This window comes from Melospiza melodia, assembly GCF_035770615.1.
Source record: "Melospiza melodia melodia isolate bMelMel2 chromosome 7 unlocalized genomic scaffold, bMelMel2.pri SUPER_7_unloc_1, whole genome shotgun sequence".
Classification (NCBI taxonomy): domain Eukaryota; kingdom Metazoa; phylum Chordata; class Aves; order Passeriformes; family Passerellidae; genus Melospiza; species Melospiza melodia.
This window is the reverse complement of record NW_026948497.1, coordinates 7,829,944-7,846,478: the sequence shown is the minus strand read 5'-3', so window position 1 is coordinate 7,846,478 and position 16,535 is coordinate 7,829,944. Positions and strand designations below refer to the sequence as shown.

General features: G+C 49.9%; 1 pseudogene; it reads left to right on the top strand.

Annotated features, from left to right (window-relative positions):
- The first annotated feature begins 292 nt into the window (after positions 1 to 292).
- On the top strand, positions 293 to 15,805 carry LOC134432882 (cell division cycle protein 20 homolog; annotated as a pseudogene).
- Positions 15,806 to 16,535: the final 730 nt, after the last annotated feature.

Below are 16,535 nucleotides of genomic sequence, written 5' to 3'. Positions count from 1 at the left end.
GGGACGAGATTGGCCTTGAAAGGCAGGGGAAGGGAGAATGTCGCTTATCCGAGAGAGCCCCAGAGAGCAGCTGGAAGGGGTGCCGGCTGATCAAGGACCCCCGAGGAGCGGAGGGAGGGCGTATCGGCTGACGGAGTGTCCCGAGGAGCGGCTGGGGAGAGTGGGGGTGTGCGTTGGCGGGGAGGAGCGGCCGGAGCGCTTGCATGGTCCGGTGGTGGGGAGGCCGGCGGGGCTGTCGGAGTAGGCTTAGCCTGGCCGGTGGGTACGGCAAACGCTGCCTGCCCGCAAGACCATGGTGCAGTTCCTGTTCGAGGCAGACCTGCACGGGCTGCTGAAGCTGGACACGCTGATCCCGAACGCGTCGCCCGCGCGATGGCAGCGCAAGGCCAAGGAGAGCGGCCCTGGGCCCAGCCCCGTCGGCGTGTCGCCCGTGAAGCTGGCCAGTCGCTCCCACAGCTCCAGCAAGACGCCATCCAAGACACCCGGTGAGCACCGGCCACCAGCGGCAGAGGTTGAGTGCGGGAGCCTGGCCCAGGCTGCCTGTCCGTAGCCATGGGGCTCTGGGCTCCCTGCCACGCTGCCCTACCGGCTGCTGCTCAGGCAGGAGGAGGTGGGCTGTGCTCCTGACAGCCACCCACCTCCTTGCCAGCATGAGGGGCAGAGCTCTGAGCACTGGGGCTGGCCAGCTGCTGTTCGCCCAGCTGAGCCTTGCTGGCACACAGCTGTATGCTAGGACGAGTGTGGGCAGGACTGTCAGCTGACAGCTTTACATCCTGTGAGCGTTTCTGTATCTTCCCCTTATCTCTGGACTCTGGAATTGTTGCACTAGTCCTACTTGTCTGGTGGGTGTGATGTGGAAGAGTGTTGGGTTTACTCCCATGAAAGCTCTAATACAGGCTGTTAAGTAGCTGTAAGACAATATTTTCATATGTGAATGCAGGTAAATCTTGATCCAAAATTCAAAGCACCCCCAAAAAGGCTGGGGGGGATTGCTACATTCCCAACCGCAGCACTATGCAGATGGAGATGGCAAATTTCCTCCTAACCAAAGAGAATGACCCTGCTGAGGATTCCCCTACCAAGAAGGTGAGCATGGTGCTAAGTTACAATTACTTCAACAACCGCTACTCCTTCCTGCCCCTTTACAGAGCAGTAAACTATAGGTTCTATCAAGTTGGCACACGGGACTGACAAGTCCCAGCCATCACTACTTGCAGCTCTGGGCTTCAGGAGCCTAGGATGAGACTGAAGCTGTAGAGACTGCCATGCACTCTAAGCCTATGCTGCTTCTGGAAGCAAAATTTAGCTTTTGACTAATGAGGTGTTAAAATGTAGCAGGCAACAAAAACACAACGCTGTAAGCCTATGCAAAGTGAAACTGCTGGTGGTAGCTATTCTAGGACAATGTCTCCACCAGGAACACTTCTGGAATGTTTTACACTGTGTTCTGAAATCTGTTTATGAAGAATTTGGTCGCTTTGTGGCTGTGGCTTTTCCCACTGGCAATAACACTGAATTTGCCATTGTGTGAAAATGTGAGCAGGATGATGTATGAAAGTCTGAGGAAAAATTGCTTTGACCTGCCTCTGTGTGACTGACCCTTGCAGCACAGGCAAACATCTTCAGATTCTAAGAGAAGGGGACTTAGGTGTCTGTTTAAATTGCAGGGTGGGAATTGTTTTCAATGCATTGCACTGAGGGTGATTTGTCTCTGTAGGAGCAACAGAAAGCCTGGGCAGTGCATCTGAATGGTTTTGATGTAGAAGAGGCAAAGATCCTCCACCTCAGAGGAAAACCACAGAATGCTCCAGAAGGTGTGATACAGGGTCTGTGTGAGCTGAATCAGCAGGAGAGATCAGGTCAGGGGAACAGCAACACAGAGGCTCTGTGTGTGGTCACAGGAGAAATCAACTGGTTTCTGAGAGCTGTACAGGCTGGAGTCTCCTTTCTTAAGGTTCCTGAGGTCGAGGGAGGGCATAACAGTTACAGTGAATTTATTTAGGAGAGGTGCTATGACTGCCAGTTGGTCACCTGTTACAGGGCTTGCAAGGGTCTTCAGGGTGGAGAGAGAGATGAGAATCTTGACCTCATGTTCAGAAGGCTTGATTTATTATTTTATGATATATATTACATTGCTACTATACTAAAAGAAATGGAAGGAAAGTTCTCAGAAGCTAGCTAAGCTAAGAATAGAAAATGAATGAATAAACAAAGGGCTGTGTCTCAGCAGAGGGTGAGACCCAGCTCTGCTGTGAGTGGTCAGTAAATCCAAACATTCACCCAGACCAATCACACATCCACCTGTTGCATTCCACAGCAGCAGATAATCATTGTTTACATTTTGTTGCTGAGGCCACAGCTTCTCAGAAGGGAGAAAAATCCTAAAGAAAGGATTTTTATGAAAAGATGTCGGTGACAGTCACCTGTACTGCAGGTTCCAAACCTTCATGAAGTCTATAAGAGCACCAAACTCTCTGCACTTTCTAGCTTAAACTGCAACTAAATATAATGGGATTCAAAAACCCAAGTGTTTGTTAAATTTGTTTCCATGAATGATGAAATTGTAGCTCACCCCTGTTCAGCAGTTTGTACTGGCAGTGATTTTAGTGCACTGCAGGCTTGTGAGTGTTTCTCTTACAACTTCATTTTCACTCCAAGGGATTCCTAGGTGGGTGAGCAGCACTCAGCTGGGAGGAAACTAACTCAGGTTAAGAAACCTGTTCCCCTGCACACAGGCTATCAGAATAACCTGAAAGTTCTCTACAGTCAGAAAATGGCACCTGGATCCAGCAGGAAGAAGAGCAGAAATGTTCCCTCAAAGCCAGAACGGGTCTTGGATGCACCAGAGATGTTCAACGACTACTGTAAGTAGGCTACAGGGTTGAGTGCTGGGCATCCAGAACATTCTGCACTGGATTGCTGTTCCTAGGACACTGTAACTGGGCTGTCTGTATTATTTTGTGTACCCAGGCTAGCACAGACCACTTCTGGAGTGTCCCTGTGTGGCCTTAGCGGGACAGTGGTCTAGGGCACAGTGTAGATGCCTTGGAGCAGGGTACCTGGCCCCAGCAGCTGGGCATAGTGACACTCAGAAGGCTGCCCCTCACCTGCATGTGTGTGTGTGCACATGTGCACCCGCACCTGCTGCATCAGCACGGGTGAAGGGCAGGGCTCTCTAGCCAAGCATGGTGTGACCTGCATTGCTCTTTCAAAGTGTAGATCTGAATCTCATAGACTGGAGCTCCCAGAACTTCCTGGCAGTGGTTCTGGATGACACTGTTTATCTGTGGAATCACACTACTAGGGAGATTATCCCCCTGCTGCAGATGGAGCATCCAGATGTTTACATTTCCTCTGTGTCATGGATTAAAGATGGAGACTACCTTGCTGTTGGCACAAGTAGTGCTGAGGTTCAGGTGAATGCAAGAGTAAAACTAGAGGTGTTTTCTAGGGATTGACAGGACTGGGGACAAAACCTTGGCTGGCAGAGGAAGGATACCATGCACCTGACTTGTCTTCCCTGGTGTGGGGTGGAACTGCCCAGTGTGCAAGGCAGGGTTTGGTTTGGGGGTTTTCTGATAAGTAGCGTTACCTTCTGTGCTATAGTCATGAGATACACACTTTCTCTGTTCCCTTACTGAGAAAGCTGAATGCCAGAGCCTTTGCAGTGAGGTTCCTAGGGCATAGAAACAGGATTGGGTTTCTTCTGAAGAACTTTTTGCTTTGCCTCTCCAGCTATGGGACGTTGAGCAGCAGAAACATCTCTGAACCATGACCAGCCATTGTGCCTGTGTGGGAACCCTCAGCTGGAACAGCTGCATCCTCTCCAGGTAAAGCAGTGGGTCAAGGGCAGTTTCCAGTTGTTGCAAACTCCTATCCCTCAATCTATGTGTGGCATGGGTTAGGGATGGCAGAGAGAAGTTTGTCCTGGCTTGGGATTCTTACTCAGCCTTACCTGTTGGGGCTGTGAGGAGAAGGCCTCTTTCCTCTATTGCAATTTGTGCTGAAGTTGTAAAGAGCTTGTGTGGGTGTTTCACTCACACCAACAGACCTGTGTTGCTGGTAACACTGGTTGAAACCCAGTGGCAGGTATAGCAGTCTTGCAACAACAAAAATGGATTTGGGTGAAAATGTGCAGCCTGACCCTGCAAGCCTTCTCTTCTCTCTGCAGTGGTGCACGGACTGGGCACATCCATCACCACAATGTCCGAGTGGCTGAGCATCACGTGGCCGCCCTTGCTGGCCACACACACGAGGTGTGCGGACTCAAATGGTCTCTAGATGGCTGCTACCTGGCCAGTGGTGGCAATGACAATCTGGCGAACGTCTGGCCATGCACCCAAGGTGGGGATGGAGACTCTGCTCCTGTACAGACCTTCACTCAGCACCAGGGTGCTGTCAAGGTGAGCACAGAGCTACCACGGGCGGATATGTGTGTGCAAGGCAGGCAGGCAGCACTGGCTGGGTGCAGGTTGTCTCTTGTATGTTTTAAAATGAACTCTCCTCTCTCAGGCTGTGGCATGGTGCCCATGGCAGATGAATGTTCTAGCCACTGCAGGTGGTACTAGAGACAGACATATCCGCATCTGGAACATGTGTTCTGGCGCCTGCCTCAGTGCTGTTGATACCCGTTCCCAGGTGAGAGCTGAACATCAGCTTGGAGACAAACACCTTCTGGCAGCCCACCTACACAGAGCTGCTGGCTCCTCAGGCCCAGAGGCACAGGGAAGGAGGGGGACCATGCTCGCCTCCAAGTGGTGAGCATCAGCACAAGCACCTTGTCTAACCTGGGTTACTGCCTCGTTGCAGGTCTCTTCTATCCTATGGTCAACAAACTACAAGGAGCTCATTTCAGGCCATGGCTTTGCACAGAATCAGCTGGTTATATGGAAGTATCCAATAATGACTGTCGGTTTCTCGGCTGTTTTAAAGACCTGGAAAGGCCCAGAGTGGCCTTGGACAGGCCGGCGCTTCAAAGGACAAGGAGAGACTTCTGATCTTGTTTCGGTCTCGGTGTTTATTAATTGTTTATCTAAAAGATTTTCTTTCAGCCCAACAGAGGTCTGCACAGCAAGTCAGCCATGGGCACACTCCGCAGCCCCTGGGGCGGTCACTTATCTTTATACCCGAAGTTAGGTGTACAATATTTATAATTTTTCCCCAATACCTTCTACCCTTATTAACCGGTGCACTTCTAGTAAAGACCAATCCCAAAGTGCCACCATCACCACAGAAGATGGAGGCCAAGAAGAAGAAGAAGAAGGACAGGACACGCCCCAATTCCTCCATCTTACTTCTCTAGACCCCCCTGTACAGAAATCCTAAACCCTGTGTTTTATACTCTAACTAACTTATCCCTTCACCATTCACCCCAGTGAAATCCTCCCAGTCCTCATACAGATGTCATCTCCTGTGTATGATCAAAGTCCAGCCACCAGACACTTCTGGCAACATTCCAGGACTCCCGAGCCCCCCAAGGGTGGTCTCGGTCACTCTGCACCTTCATCCTGAGGTGCTGAGATCCCACATCTCCTCCTTCTGTTTGCACTAGGAAAACTTCTTTCGCTATCCGATTCATAGCGTGTTTTAAACATGCAAATATGCATGGGATAACAAGTATGAGGACTAGTAGAATTATTAAAACATAGAATCCTACCCTTAAAATTCCTCTCCAAATGGGAGAGATGTCAAAGAACTCTACCCTTAAAATTCCTCTCCAAATGGGAGAGATGTCAAAGAATTCTACCACACATTTTGCTTTTCCTGACTAATAGGTATATTACCCCCATTGCTTACTGCAATGAATGAAAGAATGATGCACATAAGCATCATGAAAACCACAACTCTGCTTCTGCGTGGAATCATTGTTCTACTTTTCATTCAAGACTCTAGAGAAAAATTTCCCCAACGTCTTTAGCCTCTTCTTATTTTTCTTTTGAATCGTTCTGTGCAGTCTGAGTCTCGACCTCCGTCTGAGTACTCGTCTCTTTGTTTCTTGGATCAACGTTCTCGTGTTCTCGCATTCGGAATGGCTTCACGTGCCGCGCCGACACCCACTTCAGACCTCGATCCGTGAAGATACAAGCGAAACCCTTGCCCCAAGTGATTAGCTTGAAAGGACCTTCTATTTGTCCTGTCTCTGGGTTTCTGATCAAAACTAAAGGATTTTCCCTTAGCTTTGCCTGTGTGCTGTTTAAGAAATGTCTCATGATCGGTGGATTGGGTTCTGAGGATGAGCTATTTAGGAAATTCAAAACATACAGTGCCTTATTTAATTTCATGTGAGATGTTGCCTCTGGCTCGCCCCTTCTTTGCCTGTCCAGAAGGGATTTCAGGGTGTGATGTGTTTTTTCAATGATCGCCTGACTTGTGGGCGAATGTGGAATACCAAACGTGTGTCTGACACCCCACCTTTTCAAGAATCTGTCAAGCACCCTGCCTGTATACATTGGCCCATTATCTGTTTTTATCTCTTGAGGCACACCTAACGCTGCAAATGCTTGCAGGAAATGTCGGCAAGCATGGTCTGCTGTTTCCCCTGCATGTGCTGAAACAAAGACTGCCCCTGAGAATGTATCCACAGAAACATGAACATTTTTGAGCCTCCCAAAAGATGGATATTTTGTGACATCAGCTTGCCACAGCTGAAGACTTTGCAGCCCCCGCAGATTGATGGCTCCGGTAGAGGAAAGTGGCTGCACAAGCTGACAGTCTGGACAGGCACTAATGATTTCCCTCGCCTGACTCTTTGTGAGACGAAAGGATTCCATTAGCCCTTGCGCATTCTGATGAAAGAACGCATGACTTAATCTTGCCTGCTCAAAAATGTCCGGCAGTGTTTGCGAAATGGGCATTGTCAACCTGTCCGCCCGAGCATTCCCTTCCGCTAAAAACCCCGGAAGTGTTGTGTGCGCTCTAATGTGTGTGATAAAATACTTTCTCTCCCTGCTCTCTAGCAGTATTTTCAAACTTGTCAGATATGAGTATAAAACCGCATTACTGACTTCTTTCAAGAGTGAACCTTCCAATCTCTTGACCACACCCACAACATATGCGGAGTCTGTCGCCAGATTGAGAGGTTGTTCGAACAACTGAAATGCTCGGACAACGGCTGCCAACTCCACAATCTGTCGAGAGCCCTGAACTGTTTTTACATCTGATTCCCAATCCCATGTCGTTGAGTTCCTCCACGTGATCACTGACTTGTGTGTCTTCCCTGAGCCATCAGTGAACACTATGATCCCGTCCAACGGTTCTTCGCTTATTCTTGGTTTCGCTTTGTAACATATTTGCGATTGCAGTATTCTGTGTCTCGGAAAGTGGACTGTACAAGTTCCTGGGAACGCCAGCAACGCGATCAATAGGTCTTTCGATTGTTGCATTGCCCAATCGAAATAGTCTCACTTCAAAGGTAATCTGATGACTGAGAATTCTCTTCCTGCCATTGTCAGCAGCCTTGTTCTCGCCTTTATGATGATTTGTGCTGCCATCTCTAAATCTGTAAGAATTGTTTTTGCGGGCCTGTGTGGTAGGAAAATCCACTCTATGATTATTAAAGAGTCCTTCTGCGATTCGTCCCATTGGAAGATCAGACCATGGAACTGTGTTTTCTTCCCCAGCACTGCCAACTGAAAAGGCAACGTTGGAACAAATCGATGTGCCTGCCTTTTCTGTATCGCGTCTGCGACGTTCTCCAACTCCTTTTTTGCTTCAGGCGTGAGCGTCCTGGGAGACCGAATGTCTGTGTCTCCTCTCAAAAGATCGAGCAGCGCTGGGATGTCGCTGTTTGTGATTCCCAAGATTGGCCTCATCCAGTTGATTTCTCCTAAAAGCTGTTGCAGATCATGCAAATTGCTGACCTTGGTGCTGATTTCCATTTTTTGAGGTTTTATGGTTCTTTCTGAAATCTTCCACCCTAGATATTTCCAAGGTGCAACCTCTTGAATCTTCGAAATGCTAATTTCCAGACCTGCCTTTTGCACCTCTGCAATCACACAGTCACGAGCTTCTTGCAGCTCCTGTCGAGTTGATGCTGCAATGAGCAAATCATCCATGTAATGAATGATCTTCACTTTCGGGAATTTCTTCCGCGCTGGTGCCAAAGCTCGTGCCACGTACCATTGACAGATCGTTGGAGAATTTTTCAGTCCTTGTGGAAGAACGACCCAATGGTACCGCTGCAGAGGCGTTTCCCTGTTGATACTCGGAACTGAAAAGGCAAATCTCGGAGCATCATCTGGATGGAGTGGAATACTGAAAAAACAATCCTTGAGGTCAATGACCACAAGCTGCCAATCTCTGGGAATCATTGAAACAGATGGAAGTCCCAACTGAAGCGGTCGCATGTCTTCTATGACTTCGTTGATCTTCCTGAGATCGTGTAACAATCTCCATTTGCCCAACAGTTTTTTCTTGATGACAAAAACCGGAGAATTCCAAGGGCTGTCTGTTGGCCAGATGTGTCCCTTCTGCAATTGTTCTTGGACCAGGTCTTTCAAAGCACTCAATTTTCTCCGTTCAAGGGGCCACTGATCCACCCAAACTGGATCATCTGTTTTCCATGTCAGCTTCAGTGTGGCGAGTGCTGCAGTGACCCCTATTAAAAATCCACTTTGATCTTTGCACCCCATTGTGCCAAAAGGTCCCGACCCCAAACTGTGATCGGCTTTTGGACGACAAAAGGACGAATGATCGCCGCCTTGTCTCCTGGTCCCGTGACAACGACAGAATTCTCACTTTGCAGACACAGAGATGCTCCCCCTATGCCTGAGAGAGAACCCATTGGCGCGACTAAGCTCCAACTGCGTGGCCAGAAGATGTACGAGATTACCGTTACATCCACCCCTGTGTCGAGCATACCTCTGATCGCTATTGTCCTGTCCCCACATGTCAATTAGCACATGAGCGTGGGTCGGTCTCGACCTATGTGTTTCACCCATGTTGTATGTACTTCAACATGTTCTTTCATAGGGAAACCTTCTTCGTCGAAGATTGACATGACCTCTCCAATTGCGTGTGGCGGCAACGCGAAAGCTCTCGCAACCACAGTATTTTCTGGTACAGTCAATGGTGGATGAAGCGCTCTTGCCAAGACTGTTAATTCTGTATTTTTGTCCGCTGAGATGACTGTTGGATATACAATGAGTCCAAGAATACTGCACTTATCTTGTCCAATTATCAGGAAATCTTGCTTCTTATAGGAGTCCCCGCGGATACCCATTGGTATCTCCGCATGACTATCATCTAAGAAGCATACTAGTCTCAAAGCTGCCAGTGCACACTGTGCCCCTGGTGGGAGGAGGTCTGGGTCACTGTGGAACCGACTGAGGGTTTTGCTGAGGGCATCTGCATGTCGCTCGCTGACAACTGCCCTGTCTGCTCTTGTGACACCGCCAGTATTTGTGTCTGGGCGCGCTGGCTTACGGGCGCGCTCCGCTTCCTGTTTCCCGGATGCGGTAGCAGGTTTCCGTCCACGTCTGTCTGGGAATAACATTCTTTCGCTGAATGTCTTCCCCTTCCGCACCGCGCACAAACTGGCCTCTCCGCCTTCTGTGCTGGCGCTGGTGTATGTGTCCGTGGACAATTTCTTTTCACGTGGCCAAACTCCCCACATTTGTAGCATTGTCCTCTTGGGGGGTTGTTCTTTTTCTGCATCGTCGCAAGGACTTTGTTGATGTTCTCATCCTGCTGTTGCAGTATTTTTTCGAGCATCTTTTCCAGTGTCTTGTTCTCTGTCTGCCTTTCTGAATGTCCCTTTAACTGTTCTTCCCATTCCTCTCTTAGTTCACTCTTCACGATTGATGCAACATGCTGAGGTGTCCCCACCTTGCTGCATGCCTCCACCATCTCTGCCAAGGATGGCCGTCCTGGCATGGCGCTAATCACCCGTTGACAATCCGGGTTGGCATTGCCGAAAGCTAAGCTCTCTAAGAGAGGCCCCTTCGCTTCTTCCATCGCCAGCTGTCGATCCACGGCTTGCGTGAGTCGATCAATGAATGACATAAATGGCTCTGTGGGACCTTGCCTGATGCAAGAGAACGGGATTTCTGGAGCTCCTGTCGGTGTGATTTGTAAGATTGCCTTTCGCGCTGCTTCCTTGATGTCACTTAACACTCCTCGTGGAAGCCGCACTGCTTGTTCCCTTGGGTTGTCATCTGGAGGATCTCCTGCTAACTGCCCTTCTGTGAGGTTCGCATTTGGCCCACCTTGATATCTGTTCCGTAATTCAGCAAGATATTTTCTCCATCTTTTTTCCCAGACAAGACTTTGCGTGTCAGTAAGAATCATTGCCACAATACCTCGAATGTCAAATGGTGTAAGGTCATATGTAGTGAATGTTCCTTTTAATAGCTGTTTGAAGTATTGTGAACCTAGCCCAAAGGTTTGAGCTGCCTTCCCCAATTCTTTGAGTACCTCATGACCCATCCTTTCCCACCTTGGGTTCTGCCCCTGGGCATCATATGCCACTGGCATTGTCAAATCTCCTGATCCTGGAAATAAATGCTTTTCCTTTGCTAATGCTTTTCTAACTTGTTTCCAGTCCATCGTTTTCACTGGCTCTTGAAATTCTTCTTCTTGAGGTTCCATTGGGATTTGCATGAATAATGGTGTCGTGGATGTTATTGGTGATTCATCATGCCCCATTCCTCGCCTTGAGGTTTTTGGCCTTGCTCCTAAATCCGAGAGGGAAACTCGAGGATCCCGTTGATATTTCTTTTTCGCTGCATCAACTGAATGCAAGAAGCTTTTTGCTGCTTCTGCTGCTGACAGCATCCATGTCGGAACACCTTCCGATGCTGTGATCCTTATGACATCCTCTCCTAGTAGTTGTTCTTCATATGAGCTTTCATCACCTTCATGAAATCCCGAAGTCGATGGATAATCTCTTTGTTGTGTTAATATTGTTTCCTTTAAAGTGCTTTTCTTTTTATATAATGTTGGAAAAAATTGCTGCATTGTTGCAGCCTCGCCACGAGATGGCGCTGTGGCTCCGCCGAACGGGTCCGGCATGTCGTGCACTTCTGCCCCCCTGACACTAGGTGGCGCTGTCACCGGCCTCCCCAAGCTCGGATGAGGGAATGAGCTCGACTGCACTTCCTTTTCCGGTCGGCTGCCGTGTCGGCGATCTCACTTGAGACCGTGTTTGCTTGGCTTTTAATTCAGCTGAAAATGGAGCTTGGGCACCAGAACGTCTCCCTTGAAGGGAAGGGACTGGGACTCCGAGGGTTTCATCCGAAGGTACTGGCTCTGGAGAGGGTGTGGTGCCGGGGGACGTAGAGTCCCAAGCACGGCCCCTCCTCGCCCGAGACGTCACAGGGGATTGGGCCCGCCCCCGCCCGCGCTCTGCTCTCTGCGCATGCGTGCTCTCCAAGCCGCTCCCTGTCTCTCCCGAGCTGACGTCACTCTCTCCCTCTTGCTCCACCTCCGAGGTCTCCTCCCCTTGGTCTTTCCCTGATTCTGTCTCTTCCCCCTCTGACGCTGTGTCCGTAGCACCTCCCGCCGGTGTGTACGACCCATCCCCCACCGGCCCCTGAGCGTGTTCCAAAATCCGAGCGGACCTCCGCACCGGGTCTGACGTCAGAACCGCGAGCCTCCCGCGTCTCACTACTGTGGCCCTTTGGCGCTGCGCAGTTTCCCCCAATTCGCCGCCCGTGTTTACCGTCTCCGCGCTGGTATGTGGTCCCTCCCCCCGGTTCTTGCGAGTTTTGCCCGCCACCCGCGTCTCGGCTATTCTGCCGACCGAAGCGGCCGCCACCCCAGGCGCTGCGCTGACTAAAGCCGCGTCTGCACCCGTGTCTCCCTGTATCTCTTCATTCGCGCTTCCCGCCCGCTCCGTCACAGTCGCGCCGCGTCCCCCGCGAGGAAGCGTGCCCCCCGATCTCTTCTCTCCCTCCTTCACCCCCCCTTCCGATCCTGACTCCCCTGTACTCTCCAGAGTTTCAGGACGTTTTAGGAGTTTCCTGGGGTTTCTGGGTTTTGGGACCGGGGGCTTTAATATTATTTCTTGCTCTCTTTCCTCGAGAGCCCTTTCCCCCTGGCTTCTTAAGGCCAGAGATAATTTTTTTCCGGAGCATTGCTCCCCCCCTTCCGATGAGGGTGCCGCAACTTTTCGTTGCTCTCCCAGTCTTTTCGACTGTGCTGATATGCCTTCCAGCATTAATCTTGCCGGCGAGAGCAGCTTTAACGCCGTCTCATCTTTTTGTGTCGCTAAGAAATATAAGTGCCTGTTGATTTCCTGCCAAAACCCCACTTTGAATAGCAGGCATGTTTCGGCAAGTGGGTAGTTAAGCCTTGCCCACAACAATAACTGTTTTAATTCTTTCTTTGGGATCCCTTCTGTATATGCTTGAGCCACGCCTTGTAAGGCGGACAAAATTTCCCGCTGTTCCTGGGAGAGTGTAGCCTCCATATTCTTATTTTTTGACCTTCTCACCAAATCTGTCGTCAGAGCTGTCCGAAGTCTCCCAATCTCTGGCCAGCAGGTCACAGGAGAAGGATCCGGAGGCGCCTTCCGGTTCCGATCCGGGCTGCTCTGCTACGAACTGTCTTCGGCAGAAGCTGAGAGATGTAATTCTCAGTGACTGCTGTTTTTTGCAGACTCTTCTGGCCGTTTGTTTTTTTTTTCTTCTTCTTTTTTCTTCAGGCTTCTCTCCTCAGGAGCTATCAGTGCTCTCCTGGGAACTCGTCCTAGATTGGAGTTGCCCTCTTTGCTTTTCAGCTCTTCAGGGCTGATCCCCCCCCGAAAGGGTTGGTGGGGAGTAGCCCACGCAGTGAACGCCACTTGTCGGTTTCTCGGCTGTTTCAAAGACCTGGAAAGGCCCAGAGTGGCCTTGGACAGGCCGGCGCTTCAAAGGACAAGGAGAGACTTCTGATCTTGTTTCGGTCTCGGTGTTTATTAATTGTTTATCTAAAAGATTTTCTTTCAGCCCAACAGAGGTCTGCACAGCAAGTCAGCCATGGGCACACTCCGCAGCCCCTGGGGCGGTCACTTATCTTTATACCCGAAGTTAGGTGTACAATATTTATAATTTTTCCCCAATACCTTCTACCCTTATTAACCGGTGCACTTCTAGTAAAGACCAATCCCAAAGTGCCACCATCACCACAGAAGATGGAGGCCAAGAAGAAGAAGAAGAAGGACAGGACACGCCCCAATTCCTCCATCTTACTTCTCTAGACCCCCCTGTACAGAAATCCTAAACCCTGTGTTTTATACTCTAACTAACTTATCCCTTCACCATTCACCCCAGTGAAATCCTCCCAGTCCTCATACAGATGTCATCTCCTGTGTATGATCAAAGTCCAGCCACCAGACACTTCTGGCAACATTCCAGGACTCCCGAGCCCCCCAAGGGTGGTCTCGGTCACTCTGCACCTTCATCCTGAGGTGCTGAGATCCCACAAATGACCAAGGTTGCAGAGCTGTAAGGTAGGTGGATGTTGTTATCTTGTTGTTGCATTTTTAAAGTCCCATACTGTCGCAATCATATTTCTAAAGTCTCGTACCTTCTCGGTGATACTTATTGGGGGCAGTTCTTCACAGCTCCGACTTCTTCTCCTGCTTGCTGCTCCTTCTTCATCAGGGCTCCTTGTCAGCTCAGCTTCACTGGCCAAGCCCAGCCCCTTTTATCCCAGTTATCTTCACTAGCTACAGCTGCAGCCCAATTAAGGACATTGCAGCTGCAGCCCATCAAAAACAACCAGGGCTTATCAGGGCAAGGCCTATATACAGATATTCAATGTACAATACAGATATTTGTCTGTGCATCATACTGTGGTGTGTATGTGACTGGACATGCAAGACTAGAAGCTATTTCCACCGCCTCACCATCCCCCATTTGCATTACTTCTTTCACCAAAGCAGCCCAAGCTTCCCTCCTCTGTTTAGCCATCTCCCCCCATGGGTCACGGTGTGCCCCTGGGATGGGATCTGACTCTTTAAGGGTGCTATGCTGCTGGCGTTTCGGTGCAGACACCGAGTTTTCGCGCGGGGAAGGCAGTGGAGCAGAGGCTGGCTCGCGCGGAGGAAGCGGCCCCTCCGCTGGAGCTGACAGTGAAACCAGAGCTGGCTCGAGCGGAGCCGGCTCGCGCGGGGGAAGCGGCGGAGGCAAAGCTGGCGGCGGAGGCGAAGCTGGCTTGCTCCCACCCCCACCATCCGACCCGCCTAAAGCTGGTGGCGGAGGCAAAGCTGGTTTGCTCTTACCCCCACCATCTGACTCGCTCTCCCCCTCTGACAGGAAAGGTGCAGACGGTTCCACTGTGCCTATAGGAAAATCCTCCACACCACTTTGCTGGGGACCCTTAGGCATAAGTATCTTAGTTACAGAAGGTGCCAGGGGATCATCCTCATGACCATACCCTATATTCCTCTTATGAGCTTCTGTCGCCCTTTCTGCTGCCTTTCTCTCAGAGACCTGCTGAAGTAACGTGTTATACACCACCCGCCATAACTTTCCTAATTTCTTTGCTGACTTATCATCGTCTAACACTGTATCCCACAGTATTTCCCCAAACTTCTTCCACTCTGCTAGCTCATGGACTGTATGAGGGTTAGAAAAGGTACCCTTAGCATGGCCATAGGCTAATAACCCTGGTAATTCCTTTTTTAAATCTATCCCTTTTATTCCTCGCCGTTCTAAATACGCGGCGAATAAATCATATGCCGCTTGCCTATCCATACCTATTAATCAGCCCTGTTGCAGCTCTCCAGGGTCCCGCGACATGTATTGGCTTGAGTCACCGTTGTGAACATCAAGGGTGCTTCAAATTCCGGCACCGTCCCGGCTGCAAGGACCCAAACCCAACTTCCTCGACCGTGGCGTAATCCCCTTTTTCTTTTAATCCGAGAACAAAGGGCAGAGATTCAGCGTTGCCCGCATTCTCCACCATTTGTCGACGGAAGGAGACCAGGACATCATTTTGATCATCACAGGCCCAATTTTATTGATCAGTACAGCAGGTTAAATACAGTTCATAATGAGCTTCATACATATTGCAAAAGTTGAGCTCAGGATTGGTCAGTTACATATCAGCACCTACGCCTACTTCTGCATTCCTATGGTTCTACTTTTGATACTTTCTACATATTCTCAGGATATATTCAGGAATAATCTCTACTCCCTATCCTCATGTTGCTGCAAGGTCACTGACTGTTGACCTCTCCTTTCAGCTTGCTGACTGCTGACTTTCCTCCTTCAGCTTAACCAGCGGCATTATGTCAGTATGGCCTTTCTCAGCTAACTCTCCACAGATATTTTACTAAGACTCCTACTATATTTCCCCCTTTTCATTTACTTACAGATACTAAGACTCCTACTATAGGTGGACAGGGCCTGGGTGGGGGGGCTTTTAGAGGTTGAAGACAGCTGCACTCCTTGGTTTGAGCCTGCAGCATCACTGATACAGGACAGTATCCAGGGCCATGCTGCTAGGAGTGAAGCATGCCCACGGGGCTGTTGAAGAGATACCATTGATCCAAGTGTGTGCTTGGGGTCTGAAATCATGTTGCCACAGCCAGTGGGGAGACAGCTATGCAAGCTGGCAGGGCTCATGGGAGCATACAGGAGTAAATGTGCATGTGCTGATCAGCTCAGCCCTGATTGCACATTCTTTCTCCTCCTCAGGTCATACTGATAGAATCTTGACCCTGACCATGAGCCCTGATGGTAGAACAGTGGCCTCAGCAGCTGCTGATGAAACACTGCGGCTCTGGCGCTGTTTTGAGATGGACCCCTTAAAGAAGAAGAAGGAGAAAGAGAAGGCAAACAGTACCAAAAGCAGTATTCCTCACCAGAGCATCTGCTGAGAGCATGGGATTGTTGTGGGGAGGGGGATATTTGGTTTACACACTGTACAGTATTTTAAATGTTAATGAACTGCTTAACTTGACTTTTTCTTAATGGAGTCTGATGGAAGAAAAAGCCATGGCTCCTAAACCCAAGTCCTTCTCCCTGAGGCTGGGGATCTGGGCAAGGAGTGGAGACCTAGGTCTTTAAGGGCCAGTTTAGAGGCCCCTGAGCTTAGCACAGCCTAGCAGAAGGATGCTGTGCAAGGGCTGTACTTCTGTTTCTGTCCCAGCTAAGATAGATATGTCACCTGCTCCATCTAGATGCTGACTACAAGCACAGCAGCTCTACCACAGGCTCAACTGAAAGCACAGCATGGCTGTGGCCTCAGTTTGTGTTGTCCTGGCCTGTCTCACAAGCCCAGGGACACCTTCCTATGGCTCTGCAGGCAGATCTCAGTTTGTCTTGTTAGCTACAGGCAGCCATCACTGCCTGCCTATGGTGCTGGAGTAGAATAGCTGTTGGAAAAAAAAGGAGGGAGGGAAATACAGAGCAACAGCTGTAATCACCCCAAAGGCTGGAAAGGGGCTGGCTCTGGCATAAAGCCTGATGCAAAACAAAAGGTTGGCTTACACTGCCACAGCCAGCCTGGATGTCATGTGAGAGCCACGCAAAGCACCACCAACCCTGTGCTCAGCCTTCAGTCACGTATTCCTCCAACAACTCTGATCTCCCTTCCCCTCCTGCTGA